This window comes from Plectropomus leopardus, chromosome 20 (genome assembly GCF_026936395.1).
Source record: "Plectropomus leopardus strain MGB_pleo_1.0 chromosome 20, ASM2693639v1, whole genome shotgun sequence".
NCBI lineage: Eukaryota > Metazoa > Chordata > Actinopteri > Perciformes > Serranidae > Plectropomus > Plectropomus leopardus.
In genome coordinates, this window is record NC_142195.1 from 30,096,000 (window position 1) to 30,116,841 (window position 20,842).

The window sequence follows — 20,842 nt, forward strand, 5'->3', positions numbered from 1 at the left end:
ATGATGCAGCAGAACATGCAGCTCGCTCTCGCTGCAAACTCGTCCAGTATCGCAGCTTTACGGGTGATTCAGGCGTCACAGAGGCGTCTTCTGCCGCAGTAAAACACGCTGAGGTTGGAATTGAACCTGCGGCGTCTGCGGCAACAACACGACCCCTGTAAAAAATATTAACCTTTTTTGGGTTATTTTTCTCTCTTTTTTTTTATACAATTTGTCATGATTTTTAATAAATCTAGCAGGCATTTTTCCTGTACTTTTTTTTTGGGTGGGGGGGGCATTTGACTGGGGTGTGATATGCACCAGCTGCATCAGTTTAACCCTTTAGTGCCCGCTTTAATATCACACATGTATCGCTCTGAGAACAAAATGTGCTTTTCATAATCAAGCTTTAAAAAATGTTATACATTCATATTATTCTCTACGTTCATCGAGTTAATTTTGTAACCAGCATCAGTCAGAATCATAAATATGAAATATTCATTAATTTTCAGAATTTTAACCCTTTAAATGTCAGTTTTTTGTCATGATGTCAGTGTGTAGTAGTAGTAGATTTTTTTTTATGATCAAAGCGTGGGATATGTCAATGATTAGCAGCAACATTCAGTTTTATACATTTTTTATATGAATATAAGTGTGTATATATATATATGTATATATATATTTGTATATATAGTTTTTATTGACATTTTTTCTTTTTTATTTTGAGTTGAAAGTTTGTACATTTCGCTGTCAGTTTAGGCGTAGAAGGAAAAATCTAGAAAGTCAGTTTTGAAGCTGTTGTCTGTGAACCTGATGTCGTGTTTATAATAACATCAGAATATCCGTGTCGTTGTCGTGCCGAGGTGTCGGTCTGAGGTGTCGGTCTGAGGTGTCGGTCTGAGGTGTCGGTCTGAGGTGTCGGTCTGAGGTGTCGGTCTGAGTGGACCGAGGGGACGGATGAAGAGGGGAGTCCAGAATGGAGTGGGACGAGTGTCTGTGGGAAACATGGAGACTGGGAAATGGAGGAGAGAATAGATCAGTTAGGAAGGAGGGGCTGTGCCACACACACACACACACACACACACACACACACAAACACACACACCCACACACACACACCCACACACACACACACACACACACACACACACACACTCTGACACATCCGCCGGGAGCGAAAATGAAATTTTCCAGGCCGCTATTTCTGCAGCAAATTCAATTACTGCAGCCACTTGTACAAAGAGCTGTGACTTCCCTGATGGTGAGATTGGAATCGGCTGATGGCGGCAGACACTGAATAACAGGACATGGCCGCGGCGTCTGCGGGGGGGGGGCACGAGCACCTAAACAATAAGAGCGATGTGGACAGGTGAGGTGGGGGGGGGGTCTGCGATAAAAGGTCACGAGTTTAGAAAAGTTCTATCACATTATCTTCCTCTTATATAAAGTCAGAGAACAGATTACGCCGCGACCCGGCAGCGCCGCGCCGCCATTTACAAACGCCCGTTGTCAATACGTATGAGGCGTCCTCCATCACTTCCTGCGGCTCCTAAACGCACCTGAGATGATAAATAGGAGCTGAGACAGGGCAGGATATTAACCTCACACCCCCGAACACAAACACACCTGGAGGCAGCCAATCACCTGAGATCTGACGGCGCTTTGATTCCTCCTGCGTGCGGCTCCAAACCTGCAGAGACGACGCACACAAACAGCAAAATATCAGAAATATATTAAAAAAACAAGTGAAACAACTTAGACTCTGAAATCTGAGCTCAGCGTCATTAACCCTTTGAAACCAAATTTGTTTGATTTATTGCAAAAAACAAGCCAAGAGCAACTTAATTAGACAGGGCCAAAAAATGAGCAAGAAATGAGCAAAAAAATGACAAGAAAATAACCCAAAAATGAGCAAAAACAGAAAAGTAAAAAACAAAAAGAAAGAAGAAAAATACCTGAAAAAAAGGTACTAAAAATACAATAAAAAAGATAAATAAATAATAAAAAATTTTGTCACAAAATTTTAAATCACGATTATAGAGATTTTGAACATAGATTCCTGGATATTTTCCCTTTAAAAAATTTTATTTATTTGTTGTTTTCCTTTTTTTCTCTAAAATAATATCAGAGTCTTTTTTTCACTCTTTAACATTTTTTTTCTGAAATTTGTGGGATATTTCTTTGCAAATTGCTCATTGCCTGTCCGCCATGTTTTCAAAAAATGTCATAATTATCATTTTATTGTCCTAATTTTATTTATTTAATTATTTATTTATTAGAAGAGCCGGTGTTAGCAGCGGCAGCTTGCTGGTCAATTAAAGTCTTCATTTTAGGACATTTTTAGGATTTTAAGGATGTTTATTATTATGTTTATTCATTCTTTAGGATTTCATTTTTTAGATTATATGACGTTTGTAGGAAATTAGGATGCAGAATTCAAAAGGACAGATATCCTCAAACTGTGTTCCTGAAACTGATTTAAAGAAAAACTAAAATAAACTATGTATTTTTAACCAATGAAAACTTAAAAAACCCACCAAACTCAAAAAAATACTGAAATACACAAAAACATCTGAGAAAATTAAAAAAAAAAAAAAAAAATTCAAAAGAAAATTACCCTTTAATGAATCCAGTTTTATAAGAAAGATGTAAAAATGATTTACACATCGCCCCCTGTTTCTTCACATATCTAATAATGTCTTAATGTGCTGAATATTTTGGGCTCGGTGTCGGAGGATCAGGCGCCGCTGCTCCTCAGACGGCGAGGCGTTCTGGTCTCGGTCCCTCCTGCAGGCTTTGTCGAGCTTGGCTGGCCTCTGGAAAATGAGTGTCCTGTCGGGTAATCCTCATCGCCTGCTCCTCATTCTCATTGTGTGCTTTTCCTTTAATTTCTCCTTTCTCTGCCACAAAGCCGCCGGCATTACCTACAAGGAAGAGGGGATCTAAAGTATTTGATTCCAATTCCAGGCAAACCCTGAGGGGGACTTCATCAGCACGGCAGCCTGCCGCGATTCAGCGGCAGACAGGCGGGGAGGGGAGAGAAAAGCTATTAAAGTTGTATCTTAAAAGGTCAATAACACTGGCTGTAATGACTCTGACTGTTTAATCCAAATGTATGGGTGTGCGGCTGAGCCGGCTGCTGACATTGATAGACTTGAGTGGCAAGCGAAGGATCCCTCGCTGTCAAAACATCCCGCGCCCGGCCGTAATGAGAAACGCCACCTGAGTGTAAACTCTCTGCAAAAAGCCTGATTTCTCCCTTTAATCAGCCAGATTGTCTGACTGCTTTCTGTGTGTGTGTGTGTGTGTGTGTGTGTGTGTGTGTGTGTGTGTGTGTGTGTGTGAGTGTGAGTGTGTGTGTGTCTGTGTGTGTGAGTGTGAGTGTGTGTGTGTGTGTGTGTGTGTGAAAATCCTGAAATACTTCTGATGCCAGCACTTTAAAATTCTACATCTGCACAAATTAATCATTTTGTTTAGTTTTTTTTTGTTTTAGGATCATAGATGGAGGATGATCCGTAGACTCATCTTTAACCCTTTGGACTCTGCATCCTAAATTCCTAAAAAATTCCTAAAATCCCCAAAAAAAAAAAGAAGTTTCCTAAAATCTTTTTAAAAAATTGTTCTGAAATTCCTAGAAATTTCCTTTAAAAAATCCTAAAATTGATTGATTTTTTTTTTAAGGAAATTTCTAGGAATTTCAGGACATTTTTTTTTTTTTAGGATTTTCAAAGTCCTAAAATTCTAAAAAAAAAAACTCCTAAAAAATATAGTAAAATCTGAGAAATATTCTAAAATCCACAAACTGTCCTAAAATTGGAAAAATGTCCTAGAAATGTTCATAAATTAAAAAAAAAAATCCTTAAATCTGAGAAAAAATTTATAAAATCTCAAAAACATTCTAAAGTCCTAAAAAATGTCTCTGTGAAATCTGTGAAACGTCCTAAAATGCTAGAAGTTTCCTTAATTCCTTGAAACTTCCTGTAGTCCTTTTCATGCCTAAAAATCCTAGAAAAGTGTGAAAATCCGAGGAATGTCCTAAATCCAAGAACATCCTAAAATAGAGAATAAAAATCTTCTGTGCCACATGAACAAGATCATTTTTGCACAAACAAGATAACTGCCGTGCGAACAAGATAACGTGATAAACTAAACAGATAACTTTTGCACGAACGAGATCAATTTACGTAAAAAAGCGACTTTTGTGGAAATAACAGCTAATAAATAACTAACAAACAAGATGACCTGAACATAAACAAGATAACTTTTGCATCTCGAGAATCATCCAGAACAATAAAAAAACACCGTGAACACGAGATTATTGTACAAACTGTTGTTAGGATCAGGCAGCTTTGTTTCGACTTCAGTAATAATAGTAGCAGATTTTTTTTATATGCCGACTTAGATTTAAGAATGTGGGACCTGCTAATGACTTTTAAACGAATGGCTTATAAGGGTGTTTGTGAGAGTTACACACTGAAATAGTTTTTTTGTTTGTTTGTTTGTTTTCCTGATTTTTCTGGTGTTTAGCTGAATTTAACGTCGGGTCGACATATATCAGCATTGTGCTTCTGCCTAAACTTTCAGTCATTATCACCAAACGTTATTTACTTTATGCTGTTTTCAAAAACGATTATACTCATTGTACATTAGAGTGTGTGATTAAAAATACTTCTACTACTAATAATAACAATACTAAAAAACAATGTTCTTTATTTGCAGGCGGTGCGACGTGAACCCGTCGACCACCTCGACCTCTGAACTCTCACCTTCTAAATAAAGGACGGACGTGTTCCCGAATCAGCGCCGGACGTTAACGCCGGACGTACGTCGAGAGGTTTGGAATCATCCTCTGTGGAGGTGAGAGGAGGGATACAGTGTGTGTGTGTGTGTGTGTGTGTGTGTGTGTGTGTCTGTGTGTGTGTGTCTGTGTGTGTGTGTGTGTGTGTGTGTGTGTGTGTGTGTGTGTTTGGGAGATGGGGTGATATGAGCCTGTGTTTGTCCAGAGCTGAGTCGCAGCCTGATATCATCTGTGCAGCTCCCGGGCAGCTAATGTGATATTTGCTGTCGCCCTGGCCCCCAAATCCGGTGTCAAGCGGCAGATCTCATCTGCAATGTAAGACAATTTCCGCAGATCTGAAAAGACAGTTTCTGCAGTCAATAGACTATAAATTGCACTTGGAAAACGGCATCATCTTAACTAAAGGTTATTCACTTTCCTCCCGGGGCGCAGAGGGTAACCCCTCCTTTTTTAATAATTTGTATGTTTGCTTGTTTGGTCAATCTACCTTGCACTTGTGATGTCTCATCGGAGAGCCCATCAATCAGGGCGCGCCCGCCACAGAGCTGCCGCCACGATATTACAGGTTATTAAAAGGATGATCAGGAGGCGGCCGGCCGGCTGCTGGCGGAGGCCTCTCTTCTCATTTTCCGAGAGCACGGCCCCCACCGCATAATCAAGTAATTCATCCCCCACCTCTCTCCCCGTCAACAAGTGCCTCCTCCTCCTCCTCCTCCTCCTCCTCCTCCTCCTCCTCCTCCGCCTCTCTGATGAAACGCTGCAGCCTCACAACAAACAGCCACAGGTTTCAGCTGTTTCAGCTCACCGTCTGAGAGACACATGAAAAACGTGGCGTGCAGGAAAATCAAATCATGCAAAAGACAAAATAATTTGGTCATAATATCGTTATTCAGCCAATCAGAAAAGGAGTCAAATTACAAACAACTGAGACAATTACAACATCAGTACTTTAAAAAACAACAACTTTAAAACGAGATTAATCTGCAGAATAAATAAATAAACAGACAAAAAAGAAAAAATCATAAATAAATGAATAACTAAATAAAAATAAATGTATTACAGTGTTTCAGGCAAAATATATAGAATTAGCAACTGAAATTGAAATACAATTAAAAAAATGTATTTAGAAAAAATAATAAACTTTTGATTAAATCTTGCAATAGACAAAATAAGTTGGTCATAATATCGTTATTTAGCCAATCAGAAAAGGAGTCAAATTACAAACAACTGAGACAATTACAACATTAATACTTCCATTTAAAAAAAGATTTAAAATGAGATTAACAATAAATAAATAAAATTTGCAGAAAAACTCTTTTGCGCTGTCTGATCTGCGAAATAGATTAAAAAAAATAAAGAAAATGTGTGAAACAACTGATTTATTTAAAAATCGTACAGACCGAAGAGCTGAATGTCAACCCGAAAACATGACGGACGGAGCGGAGGTATAAAAACTAAAACTCACACTGAAACTATTAAAAACTAAACCGAAAGTAAACGAGTAAACCATTCTGGAAACTGAGCGAAACTAAACGTATTTAAACACTAAATTAAAAAAACAAAATAAATAAAAACAAAGAAAGAATAGAATAATGAAAAGACCAAACCATTTATTTATTTTATTTAAATTTTATTAATTAATTTAAAAAAAATTGGACATCTCTCAGTTGTTAAGTTAAAGTTTTTTTTTAATATTGAAAAAAAAGAAGAAAAAAAATTCTTGAAAGTGAATTTGAGTGAAAAGCGAGAAATGCGTATAAAATAGAAAAGAAATGATTTTGTGCATCTTTATTACAGATCTAATAAAAATCAGAGCCGCTGGAACAGAAACTCAAACACAGACCGAAACCCTCTTTTTGTCTGCTGGTAAATAAAAAGATCTTTTCCTGAAGCCTTAAAGAGCTCATATACAGCTTTAATTTAAATCTGACCTCATCCACACTCCAGGAAATCAGAGCATCGGGTCCTCGTTCACGCCGGCGCTCTGACGACACGAGCACAGACAGATAACGGGGCTGTAATCACGGGTGATCCACAACCGGTAATTCCCCGAAAGATTTATGGTGGATCTAACAAGCTTTTCAGTTAAAGTGCTAAATATTGCTTTGATTACTCAGCATTACAGAAATTAATGTCTTTATTTAAATTAAAATAAAGCCTTATCACCGCGGCATTTAAAGAAGACAAACGATGACAGGACTTAAATAATGACTCCGTCTTTATGTTGGCCTTACATTAATATTACTTTTTATCTCCATCCAGGATATTAATAATGGAATACTGCGCGAATTAATACTTTTGATCATTAAGAGTTCAGAGCTGTTTGAGTGGGAGAAGTGAGCGCTCAGGTCGTCATTAATAACCATTGTGGGCGCCTCGTTGCCGATGATTGATCATGAATATTAATAACACCAAAATGGCAAATAAATGGCGCCATTTAAAGCCACGCGGCCTCCTCCATATACGTCTTGTCAGGGAGACGCGGCGCCCAAAAGAGGCGACATCTTTCATCCACCAACGCTGTCACGCAGGCAGGAGTGTAATCTACACTCGGGATAAAGAGGACGACGTCCCTGCTCTCCCAAATCCTGCTCTTGTCCCCGAAATGTTCCACTTTCAGTTTGACGTCCTCACAAACACGTCCTCTGAGCAGAGTCCTCTCATTGTCCATAAACCAACGTACTCATACACTCAGGTTTGGATTTGTCTATTTTCGGATGCTTCTGGCATTAAGTGCGTTTGGTTTTTCTCCTTATTGTTAATCTTTTATTCGTATTTTGTTTTATTTGCACTCTTTGCTTCTTTGTGACCATATTTGGACGAGATGATGGAGTTAGCCTGAGCGCTAGCTGCTAACATGCTTAACTATGATAGTGTGATTGATCATTTTTCATTAGCAAACGAGGGACTTAAAACACTGTTCAGCTCCACATTCTGCTGAAAAATAAAATAAATAAAACTGCCAAAAGATATCCCCCCCCAAAAAAAATTAAAAGAGAAGAAAAATTGCTAAAATTAAAAAAAGAAATGAAGAAAAAATGAAGAAAAAAATAAACAAAAAAAATTTAAAATCACAATTTTTTAAAAAAAAATTCCAAAAATGTTTAAAGAAAAAAAAATCACAAACTATTTCAAACATTCCCCCAAATTTGGGTCGTTGCCTGCTGCCTCTCAAACTGATGTTCTTGATGCATATCAAACCGCCCCGAAGGCTGTCTGTCTGTGTCAGTCTGTAACGCCAAAATCACTGTAAAAGTGACGTACTTTAACGACTTTGGCTGTTGCTAAATGCCTCTTAACCCTTTAGTGTCTGTTTGTCTCATTTTCGTCTCTTTTCTTCTTCCTGTTGTGATAACTGTGTGTGTGTTGATGCATGTGTCCTAAATGTAGTCCAGATTGTGTATCTGAGTGTAATCAGTGAATTTGCAGCTCAGCTCCTACAATAAGTCTAAAATACACTGTGGAAACTAAATAGTTAACTTCAGACTGTTCAGGTCCAAAAATGCTCCATTGAAACCCATTCAAACTGACATTTTTGATCCCACAGCCATCAGAGCAGAAAAACAGGACTTGTATTATTTCTGGGTGTCATTCTGGGCTTTTGACTCTGAATTTGTCTTTTTGACTATTTTCCACCTGATGAGGTCATTTTGACCATATTTGGCATATGGAGGAAATACATGCTATTTCCACTAGGTGACCTGTCACAGTCGAGGCTCTGAGATAACGTCGTCTTCTCTCTTCGGCTCAGACGTGGTGAATTTACAGATCACGGCAACTTAATACGTCTTTGGCTTTTGTTTGATATCTGGTGTCGGCAGAAAAGTTTTCAGCTGTCGTTAGCTCCGTTCGTTTGTTCACGTGAATGATGCTGTCACACTGACTGTCCCGCTGAGTCTGCGCAGACTTCAACACACTCTGTGAATAGTTTTTGTCCTTTTAGTCTCCATCAGGTGTCAGAGACATAAAACAGCATCAAAACAGAGCTTGTTGATCAAAAAAAGAGCCAGAGGAGGATCCCCCACACCCCCGACAGAGGACACAGCTGAGACACTGATGTCCTAAAATACTTCAAATGTCTTTAAAATCCTCTAAATGTCCCAAATTTAGACATTTAGTAATAAAAATGTCGTGAATTTGAAGATGTGGCTTAAAATCCCAACAGCATTCTCTATCAAACAATAATACAATGTTGTTTTTTTAGTTAGTCAACATTTAACCTCACAGGAACATTATTTGAAACGATAAACATCCTTAAAACGTTCTTTGAACGTTAGATTCAAATGTTTTCTTTAAAACATTATTACAGCTTGTAGGGAACGGTCGGCGATGTCGTGGGAGCGTTCCCTGTCAGCTGGGGACTCCCTCTCTTCGATAACAACCCTCGGCGCCGCTCTGAGCCCTCAGAAAGATAAAAACAGTAAACTGCTGTGGACGCTCTGGCAGAGCGGCGTGCTGCGGCGTGCTCTGTAGTAAACCTGCAGCCTCACACAGATTTATTTGAGTCGAGCGGCCCGGGGCGGTGCCGCCGGCGCCGCGATGACCCCATACATCACGCCTCGTGTGAGCACATATTAAGTGCTTTTCTCATCCCCCCGCCCATTAAAAGTAAATAATCCGCGGAGAATGAGGCATTTGTTACGGAGCGCTGCGATTCTTCACACCTGACAGGTATCTGTTTGTTCAGGGCGGGAAGGCGTGCGAGCAGCCGGAGGAGGAATCGTGATGCGATTACGCTCAGATCCGTCCTGCAGGAAAACGGCGTGCGCTTTATTTGTGAGAATTAAAAGCAGAGTAAAAAGAAGGACGCTCAGTTCATTAACACAAATTTCTTAATGAGCAGAGAGCCGCCAGAGAAACAGGAAACCAATTAGTGATTAAGTCCCTCCATCACATGAGGATAAATTACAATTATGCAGCTGCAACGCCGCCATGTTTCTGCATATTCATGACGCCGAATTCATTCCATAGCCTGCGTATAAATCATGCAAATTTATGAAGTGAAGGTTTTGTTTTATTACAGCGTATTATGTCATGTTCAATGTCTGAGGTGTCGCAGCAGCGAGGTAAAGGCCGCGCTGATGGCGGCGAGGCTGATTATTTATGGCCACTTCCTGTCAGCCAATACACAGCTCTCTCTCTCTCTCTCTGTGTGTGTGTGTGTGTGTGTGTGTGTGTGTGTGTGTGTGTGTGTGTGTGTGTACGCCACCCGATCAATATCGTAACATCCGAGAAATCCTGAAATGCTTCCAATTCCAGCACTTTAAAATTCTACATCTGCACAAATTAATAAATGTATTTATTTTGAGGATCTACAGACGTCGTCTTTAAAGTCCTTGAAACATCCAAAACCATAGAAATGTCTTAAAACCCCAGAAATGTCCTAAAATCCTAAAAAAATGTCCTAAAATGATTTTTAAAAATCCACTAATCTGACAAACGTCCAAAAGTTCTAGAGAATTTCTAAAATCATAGAAATGTCCTAAAATCCCAGAAATGTCCTGAAATCCTAAAAAAAAGCCCTAAAATCCTCGAAGCATCCTAAAATTCTAGAAAATTTCTCAAACCCTAGAAACATGTTTGGGGCCGCAGCGTCAGGCCCCTGGCCTCCTGTCATATTGGAAAAGTGGCCCCCAGTCAAAGCAGTTTGAGTCTCTCTGTCTTATACATTACAGCTGTTTTACTCCATTATCACTCAGTGTGTGTGTGTGTGTGTGTGTGTGTGTGTGTGTGTGTGTGTGTGTGTGTGTGTGTGTTTGTGTGTGTGTGTTAGATCAGGATATTGATGATGTCCACTTCTCTCTGTGTGTCCTCGATCAATGTGGTTTATAAAATGTATTTATGACACACAGCGGTGACCTGCCCCCGTCACTAGTGTGTGTGTGTGTGTGTGTGTGTGTGTGTGTGTGTGTGTGTGTGTGTGTGTGTGTGTGTGTGTGTGTGTGTGTGTGTGTGTGTGTGTGTGTGTGTGAGGTGAAGCGTGTTTATGAATGAACACATACACATTTATGTATCAACATGTTTGTTTTTATCGCCTCGTTTTACTGTTTTTACGTCGCTCTGTTTCGGCTCGTCTCCCAGAAATAATGTTTATATGAAATTTGCCGCCAGAACGTTTTAGACTGAACGTATGTGACTCATGACGACTACGCTCCAACTTCATCTTTTAAAAAATGTTTTTCCTGTTATAAAAACACAACTTTATCTAAATTTATCACAAAACTCAGCGTGCGTCAGTAAAGCATCTTTTTTTAGGATCCTTCTTTCTGAAGTACAAGCTCTGTTTCTGCTTTTTTATTTTCTGTGGCTCCTTATTTGTCCTAAATATCTGAGTACTAAGTGCCGAGGAGAAACACAAAACTGCATCTTTAACATTCACTCATTCACGCTGAAAAATCGTCTGTTTTTTTGTTAAAAGTGGAGGAATCAAACTGAGTTTGTTAAGTGTAAATATGGACAGATTATTCGATTTGGGGCTTTTTGTCGATATTAGGGACCGTTTGTTATTTATCAGAGGGGCGAGCTGGTGCAGACGGGGGGAGGCATGTCTTCCTTCAGCACTGGGGAGGGACTTATGTGTTTCATTTTGGCTTAAAGAGGGTTAAAGGAGCTTTAAATGTCTCTATCTTGTATTTATTTTACTGCCTTTCAAACCCGCAGGTGTGTTTTCTATTTAAAAAATTTGGGCGATTTTTTTTTTTTCTTTACTTTTTATTTGCCAATTTTTTTTAAAGATATTTCTGCGATTTAGGATATTTCTAGTGTTTTCAGATGTTTCTCTGATTTTAGGACATGAGGTTTTTGATGCTGGCACTAAAAGGACAAAAACAGAGTCAATCACTGTATTTTTATTTAATTTGGAAAAGCTTTGGGGCCCCAGGGACCCTGTCAGGGGCCAGACACGTTGAGTCTCACAGATTTAAGATATGTCTTTACAGAAGTTATCATTACATTTATATCTGTGTACATTATCGTGTGTTATAAAGCATTTATTAACTGTTTATACGCTGATTATGAATAATAATGGGCGTGTGCTTTAAAGGCAGCGGCTGATCACGTGATAAACGCCGGCTGTGGACGGAGAGACGCTCCTCTCTGTGAAATGATGTGCGTCTGATGAGAGGAGCTCAGTGAGGAGGAGGAGGAGCCGCCGAGGGTTAAATGAGAACCTGCGGGCGTTCACGTCCTCGGCGTCGGTGTCAGGAACTTTCAAACGCGAAAATGGTTCTTCAAAAACTTGCCGTCCTGCCGAGCGCCGGCCCCTGACCCGCCGGCGCGCCCCCGACATGATTGCTTTTGTTCTGCTGAGAATATTTAAATGGCGCTCTATAAACGCGTGGAGTGCGGGGTCGTAACACGCCGATTCTTCCAAACTGGTACAGATGCTGCGTGGCGGCGGGGGGTCACGGCTCCGCGGCGGTTAACAAAGCCCGCCGCTCGCTCACAATGAAGCAGGCCGCACATTCACCGCAATTTAGCTTGAGTAATAGATGGGGGTCACGCTGGGTCACTTTCAATTTCCACTTCCAGGGGAGAAAAATGAAAACAACTCATTTGCACAAATCTGAATAATTCAGTCAGTCAAAAACGGGAGAGATGAAAATACGCGCGAGCGGAGGATAAAGGGAGAGGCGGGAGACACTGTTGCATCTCGTGCGGTAATGACGGCCGGCCTCTCGGTCGTCTTGCATAAAGGCTAATGATGAATCTGACGGAGGATATGAATCCAGATGTGAGAATAAAGCGCTCCTTTCTCTCGGCAGCCTCACTCTGGAGGCTCCGCTGCCTCTAGTGAGCTTTTAAACTTATCATAAATGTATTAAGATTGCAGCGGGCCATGAAACAGCTGTAGACAATTAATCTTCTGCAAATCTTATCCGAGGAATTGGTTTCTGCAAAGTAACATCTGCTGCGGGGGGCGATTATTCATGGGCAACGCGCAGCCGCCGCCGCCGCCGCACTTTTATGCATAGGGCACAATCATTGCCAATGAAGTAAAAATTTATAGTTTTCCCTGTTCAGTAAAAATAACATTCAGCAGCATTAAAACATCATCCATCAACATTGTCCTGGGGCCCGGGGCCATCCCAGGCACAGAAATTAAAAAGTATTCATTTCGCAGGGAAGTTGCAGAGCGTGCTGCTCCGCTGAACTGAGCGCTGATTTATTTATTTATTTATTTATTTCCCGCCGCCGAGAATGAGATTGGAGAGGCGGGGAAGCCGGCGCCGCTTTTTGCTCTGGTTGGTGGAAGAGGAGAGATGAACCTCGTCCCCCCGGAGACGCTGATCAGAAAGTGCAGGCCATGATGGATGACATTCAACATGGACTTGCCAAATATGAACTTGGAATAAAATCGAGCGCTGTAATTTTCTTTGAAAGTTGTTTCTGTGAGGAAATGTGGCGGTTTAGTGCCGAGGAAACGAAATACTGACAACACACAATACATCAGCTGCAGCGTGGCCGCCTTTAAAAGAGCAACAACTCTGAATTTTGACATTTAAATTTCACCTCCTCTGCTGAGCATTTACGTCAAAAAGCACCAAATCAGACGAGTCACAAATACGTCAGCAAGTGTAGAGTTTCTAAAAATCACCCGAATTTGGTGCTTAAAAGCTGTTGGAAACACAAGGGCAGATTAAAAATAAATAAATTAATTAATTTAAAAAATCAGAGTTCAGTTCCCAAGAATTTTCTGCAAACACAGGGACAGATTTGTAAAAAAAAAAAAAGCAACAGAAAAACCCACCCAGATTTCATGCCCTAAAAAAAGCCATTTAGAAACACAGGTGCAATTTCTAAAAAACACCCAAATTTCTTTACAGATTTATTTTATAAAATGAAAAAAAACACACACACACACACACACACACATTTGGTGCTTAAAAAGCAGCAGCTTTCTGAGAACACAAAGATGAATTTCTAAAAACACCCAAATTTGGTGTCAAAAAAACCTGCTGGAAACACAGGGACGGATTTCTAAAAAACAACTAAATTTGGTGCCTAAAAAGGTTCTGGAGACTCTGTGACGGTTTCTAATAAATAGCCATTTTTATGCCGAAACAGCAGCTGGAAACACAGGGTTTAATTTAAAAATACAGTGATTTATAAAGGTCGATGTCACCGTATTGACACTAAATAAGGGGTTAAACAGCTGAAACAGCATCACATTAAGAATCATTTACATTGAGCGTGAATGACGGTGAGTGAAATGTTTGGGTAAAGGTAATTTAACCCCTTCACGTCTGGTCGTGTCGGGCAGGAGCTCTGCAGAAGCGTCGGTGGTCAGAGTGTCGATGGCGCCCGCTGGACGGACACGTTGGTGGTGGTTTTGTTCCGCGATCGGGTCGAGAGCAGACTGATAGAGATCCTCGTCCTCATTCCTCCGCCGCCGCCTCCGTGATCTCACAGATGGCGATATCATTTAGAATAGACGCTGTCAGCTGGAGCGGCGCCAGACGCTCTCTTAATACGAGTTTGATCATCTGTAACTTTGGCTGCCTGTCACTTGTTTGGGTTTTTAAAGGCGGCAAAGTAAAAAATATTCTGGCAATCAATCCTCATCGCTGCTTCCGCTGGTTATTTAGAAAAATAATTAAAGTTATCGATCAGCGGAGGATACAGCAGAGACGATTCAGTCATGTTGGACAGTCCCAAAAAAAAGGACAAAAGACTGAAGGAACTTCTGTCAGAGACGAGGAAACCTCAGCACAGACGCCAGAGCGAAAAATGTGGCAGCGTACGTTTCTGCAAACCACAAACACATTTATACGTTTTCAAGTGACGAAATATCTGAGCGGACATCGGCTGCAGACCTCCGATCAGCGCCGGCAAACTACTAACAAGACGTCCTTCAGCACGTTATCGCAGCTTTTCTGCTGCTTTACTGCACAAAAGGCGTTTTTTTACTTCTACTCTGCTCACGGCGGATAATGAGACGTCGGGCCCCCGGGCACCGACGTGTGAAAGGCCCCCCCACCTCAGACACACACAGTCTGTGCTGATGTTTAGTCTTTATTTCATTTATTTGTTCATGTCGGTTTAGTTATTTTCCTCCTTTTTTTGGTCATTTTGTGTCTCTTCGGGTGATTTTGTGTCTCTTTGTAATCTTTTCGTGTCCCTTTTTGTTGTCATGTTGTGTCGTTTTGGTCATTTTGTGTCTTCGTCATCATCTTGCGTCTCATTTAGATTGTTTTGCCTCTTTTTAAAGTTCATTATTATTATTATTATTATTAAATGAACACACGAATGTACCAATAATTCTGATACACTTATACACAGTATATATGTACGTATATGTATTTCTGTACAGCGAGCACACATTTTGAATGACAGAGTATTTTGTGATATTACTGGATGTGAGTACTTCAGTAGGATCAGTAAACAGTACTTCGGTGCAGTACTTGTTGAGGCAGAGAGTAAAGCTGCTGCTCTGTAGTTGGTGATAATATTTAGAGATAAAGTGAGACGGTTCGGGGAAGATCCGGATTCGGGATCTTTGCGTTCCCTCCAGTCAGCCGCAGCTACCTGACGGCCCACAATCCCTCGGTGCGGCTGTTTAAACCTCAACATGTATTGTTCGACGTGACACGCTCAATTTATCATTAGTTGTGAGGGAGAACGGATGAGTACACTTTCAATTTAGTTCCGCTGCTTTCTCCATTCATCACGCCGCTCTCGCCATCCATCATTTCGCGCGCTCGCACCCCGACCCAAACACACTCTCATAACTTTAATGACATTAATCTCCACGCTGAGATAATTTCATATTAATGAACCAAGACATTTATTTGATTATTCATTTGATGAAGTTGTGCGGGGGGGGGTGGCGTTGACAGGATCTGCTGAGCGTGAAAGTGAGACGATTTTAACGTGTTCCTTTTGTATTGTCTCTCTGCGGAGCGTTATGTACATTTCCCAGAGAGCCGGCGGCGACGGCGGCGCCTTCTGTCTTCATACAACAAGCCCTGAGAAATTGGAAAAGTTGCAGCAATAGATAGGAGGTGACCTGGAAACAAAAGCAATCAGGGCTGCAGGGAGGATGTCGGGGAGCGGTGGGCCAGCAGCCGCCGCCGCCATCACCCCGAGATTCAGACGCTCTGTCAATAAAAGAAGAAATACCTTCTGAGGCGTGGGGCCGAGGGCAAAGAGGAGTCTGCAATTTCACACCTTCATGTACCTCACCGGAGGACATTTTTCATGTGACTCCGGCCTCCCGCCCAGTGACGCTCGCCGCCACAGATTGGAGATGATTCCTTCATAAGGAACGTGGCGGCGGCCGGAGGTCAGCGTCCAATCACGGCGCGACTACATAATTATTTTCCAAACTAAATAAACTGGAATTCAACCGCGAATCAATCCGGCTGAAGAACTTCAGACTCAATTGAAGCTCAATCAAAGCCAGAAAAAAAATCAATTCTGACCAATTACAGCCGTTTCATTAGTGTATGCAAATGAGCGGCGTGCTCGCAGCGGCCGGTCTCAGATTTCCCCCTCATGGTCACTCAGAGACGGCCGGAGGGGGACTCGTCTCTGTGATGTGTTTTCAGCGTCACGTATGTTCAAGGCGTGACATCAGCGTGACATCAGTGCGACGCCAGCTGGACACGCGCTTTCAGCGGCGTCTCCGCGCTGTCAGGACACTGAGGGACCGAACCTGTGTGTCGTCTGTGTTGGTCTCTTTGACCTTTTTTTTCTTTTTCGTTTTTTCTTTAACTTTTTTGTTGATATTTATCATTTTTGGCAATTCTGCTGTAAAACTTAATTACGGTGACATTTTTAAAAAGCGGTATTGTTTTCCCCTTAAATTTTTGTTAATCACGATTAATCACATTATTACAATTCCAATATTTTGCATTTTAAAAACTGTTGTAAAGTTAGTTAAAGTTAAAGCATTTCTTACCAGATTGGATCAAAAGGAATTTTTTCTTTCAAAAATGTTGGTCTTTTTTTTTCTCTTCAAACATTTTTGGACATTTTCTTTCTGTAAAAAACTTTTTGGACATTTTTGAAAAAAGCATTTTGGCAAGTGTCTTTTTGGGGAAATTTTTATTTAAAAAAATGGCGATTTTGAAGAAAACATTTTAGCTTTTTTCTTTAAAAACTTTAAGAAAAGTTTAAAGAAAATATTTTAGCATGATTCTTTTTTGGAGGGTTTTTTAAAATAATTTTTGGAGACTTGTATGAAATATTTTACCTTTGTTTCCTCAAAATCTTTTGGGATTTTTTTAAAGAAAAGATTTTGGAGATTTTTCTTTTCTTTTTTGGAGATTTTTACATTTTAATTTTTTGGTTATTTTTGAAGGAAATGTTGCCATTGTTTTTCTTTAAAAACTTTTTGGAAATTTGTAAATAAAACATTTTGGTGATTTATTTTTGTATATTATTTTTTTTTGGAGGTTTTTTATTTCAATTTTTGAAATTTTTAAAGAAAACATTTTGGTGATTTATTTTTCAAATTATTATTATTTTTGGAGGGGTTTTTTTTTTCAATTTTTGGAAATTTTAAAGAAAACGTTTTGGTGATTTATTTTTGGAGTTTTTTTTTTTTTGGTTCAATTTTTGAGTTTTCCTCTTTGTTTTAAAAAGCCAGATGTAGTGGGTGGCGCTGCGTGGCTGCTGCGGATCCTGTAAACTGGTGTTTTTGCTGATAGACCGTGCGTGCGGCTGCAGGCCGACTCTCTCTCTCGGTGAATCTGAGGCTCTCCGGCGGTATCGATCCCCCTCTGCGAGCTCGGCGTCACGTGCATTACAGCCGCAGCACAGAATAGATGGCAGAACAATGTATTTAAAGGCATTACACTCCAACTAATGGCGAGTCTTTAGAGGCAGCCTCAGTCATTTAGCCCCTGAGTGGTCGCCGCCGCTCGCTTCCCAGCACAGCGGGATTTAAAATGATGTCCTCGCCGCACTACATTCACTTGGATTCAATTTGGAAATGTATTCATATTTACTTAGTGTACCTGCATTGCATTTGTATAGATCAGAGGAGGGTAAAAGTAAAATTGAGCAAATCGAATCAGCATATCGTGGCGTTCGGTGGCGGCCGCGTGCAGCCTGCGGCCGAGGTCGCTGCAATGCCTTTTATGATGTCCCTCTGAAATCTATCTGAATCACATCAAATTGGATCTAAAGATGTGCAGACACATACATCACAGTAAATGGTGCGGCGCAGCATCGCTCGCCAAGAATCCCACCTCAACAATCGGGTTATAGAATCGGCTTTAGATCCCATTAATAATTCACAATCTTGTTAGAGGAGAACAAACATTTCTGTTCAGGCAATTTGAGTCGTGGGATTGGGATTGTAGCCGGAGCTGTGAGGGAGAGGCGTGAGCTCGGCGGTGTGCGCAACAATAACTCCACGCTATTTCACAGTCTGTGCTTTCTTTATTAAAGCGCCGTCACAGTAAACATGGCGCGCCTGCACTCAGCCGCAGACGCTGTGCTCCCGCCTCATCCGCCTCATCCGCCTCATCCGCCTCATCCGCCGCCGCCAACAAAACAAAGCTACACTTTACTCTGATTATCAGCATTTATGTCTGACGATCATCAGATCAGCACTTCATACTGGGTTTGTCTGTTCAAGTATTTCAACCACAATTATTTCATTTTTTTCTCCTTTAATGAACTAAAAAATGTCCTTAAATGTCTCACCAACAGTCCTAAAAGTATCCAGTCAACTCTGTGTGAATAAAAAATGATTTTCATATTCTAAAACATTAAAATGTAGAGGGTTTTTACTGTTTATGTGTATAAAAGTATTAATGTCCAGATTATTTACAGATATATTTTTTAGTGTATTAGAGACCGACAAGTTTAATAGCAGACAATAAATAAATAAATAAATAAATAAAAATCAATAAAAATCTGGAACAGCTGATGAAACGATGAGAAAATCTTTTATGTTTTAACATCTATTTCTTGATTTTATAAAGAAAACATTGGAAAAAAAAACAATACACAAACAAACAACAGCAAAAAAATCTAATTAAACTTAAAAAGAAAAAAAACAAGAGGAGAAAAAAAACAAACGGAAAATTGTTGGTAACACAGACCAGAAAAATAATGTTAAATAAATTAATTAGTAAAAAGCAAATTAAAAGCAGATATTATAACATCTTAATGAAGAGAAAATAGTTGAGATTCCAGATATTTTAGGTCAATATGATCACCATTAACTGGAAGACACAATAAAAGAGATAATGAACTAAAGATGATAATCGTGGAAAAAAAATACTTTTTTTTTAAGAAAAGAGCTCGTTAGACATCATTTCTTTGTGATGACAGTTTCTTTTTAAAAATATACTAAAAAACAGTAAAGTGTTAAACATGAGTCACAAATGTAAACATGACAAACTAATTTCATCACACATAATGAAATAACACAACATGAATAAATAAAATATGTAAACAGACTCAGAAAAATGTCAAAAACCTGCAAAATGTTTATTTAAAAACACAGAAATCTGATGCATTTTTGTGTATGAGTTAATTTTCTGCTGCAGTTCTTTATTTCTGTTGATCGGAGGATCCAGTCTCATATTCATATTTTTATGCGTTAAAACATCATTTTAATGTATTAACACCTTGTTTATGTTCATTCATGTTATTTATTGTTTGTTTTTCTTTGTTTTTTTGCGTCTCTGCATCATGTTGAGCCTTTTCTGTTGTGAATATTTGGACATAAAATCAAAACAAACCAAATATTCATCATTAAAAAGCTGATTCTGACATTTTTATCTCTTTAACTTTAAAAAAAGGACTGAAATGATTCATTAATTATCAAAAAAAAGTCTCTTTTTATCAGCTGATCTACTGATGGACCGGTATTTTCAGCTCCCCGTCGAGTGTGACGGCGGCTTTGGTTCAGTTTTAACAGCAGAACATTTAACCCCTTGAAACCTGGATCAGAGACGACTTCACGATCACCGAAACTCTCGAAAACTGAGTGAATTGTTTTCTTTTGTAAATATAAAGAAAAAAAGCAACGAGCAACTTGAACTGCTCAGTGAATTACAAGAAATGAATAACTTTGGAAAATTATTATTTTTTAACAGATAAGGGGAAAATGTCCAAAAAACTATATTTATTATTATCATCGTACAGAATTTGTATTATTATTAAGCACCTTTTCCAGGTCATTTCTTTTTTTTCCTTTTTGCTTTTTCTGCCTATATTTTAGTTTTTTTCCACCGTTTTTATTTTATTTTATTTTATTTTATTTTATTTACTAATTTGGGCCATTTCTTCTTAAGTTCCTTCCTTTCGAGTCAATTTGCTCAGGTGTCAAAGGGTTAATGAAGCCACATGTTCAGGACATAAAGACAAATTTGAGAGTTTAGTCGCTGAATCGGCAGCTGCAGAAATCTGTTTGTCAGCAGCTTTGAGTCAAATATTACGGTTTTCTCCGTTGTTCGGATTGTTTCTGGCTTTTAGGAGAAAGTTCGTGTTTGACGAAGAAAAACTGAAACCTGGTGAACGTAACGATTTTGGACTCAGTGTGTCATCGTGTTTTTAGGAGAAATGAAGCGTTCGACAGATTTTTGTCATTTTGTGCAGACGACGTGCTTCACACAGATCAAGTCAACTTTATTTATAAAGATCATTCTCACAAATCACAGTTCGCCTCAGAGACTTTCACAGACGTCCTCTGACCTTTGACCCTCACAGAGGAAAACTCCCAAAACACACTATAACGGCAAAAATGGTAGAAACGTGTGTGTGTGTGTGTGTGTGTGTGATGTTATTATTGTTTTAGGTTTTTTAAGTGTTATTATCACTAATATTTATGTAATTTTTTAATTTAATAATGATAATAATAATATATTTTATTTATAGTCTTCACAATGCTCAAAGATGCATAAATGTCTGTTTATTTTGTGTTTTAGGATTTGTTTTTGAAAGCAGCTGCAGCGTCTCGGCAGGTTTATCGATCGTCCTGCGACCCTCTGAGAGGCCGCGGGCCGCAGGTAGGACACCCCTGCTTTACATCATACTGAGGTGAAGCTCCTCCCCCAAAACAATGTGTATGATAATCAGTGACCCGTGAGAAAAACATGATTT

General features: G+C 39.6%; 1 long non-coding RNA gene across 1 annotated transcript in view; it reads left to right on the forward strand.

Annotated features, from left to right (window-relative positions):
* LOC148186253 (uncharacterized) overlaps positions 1 to 20,842 on the forward strand; it is a 48,323-nt gene that overhangs the window by 26,704 nt on the left and 777 nt on the right. The window contains exons 3-4 of the long non-coding RNA XR_015775137.1: positions 4,699 to 4,836; positions 20,668 to 20,842. The exon at positions 20,668 to 20,842 is cut by the window's right edge and continues 777 nt beyond it. This is a non-coding gene — a long non-coding RNA (uncharacterized LOC148186253). The remainder of the gene's footprint in view (positions 1 to 4,698; positions 4,837 to 20,667) is intronic.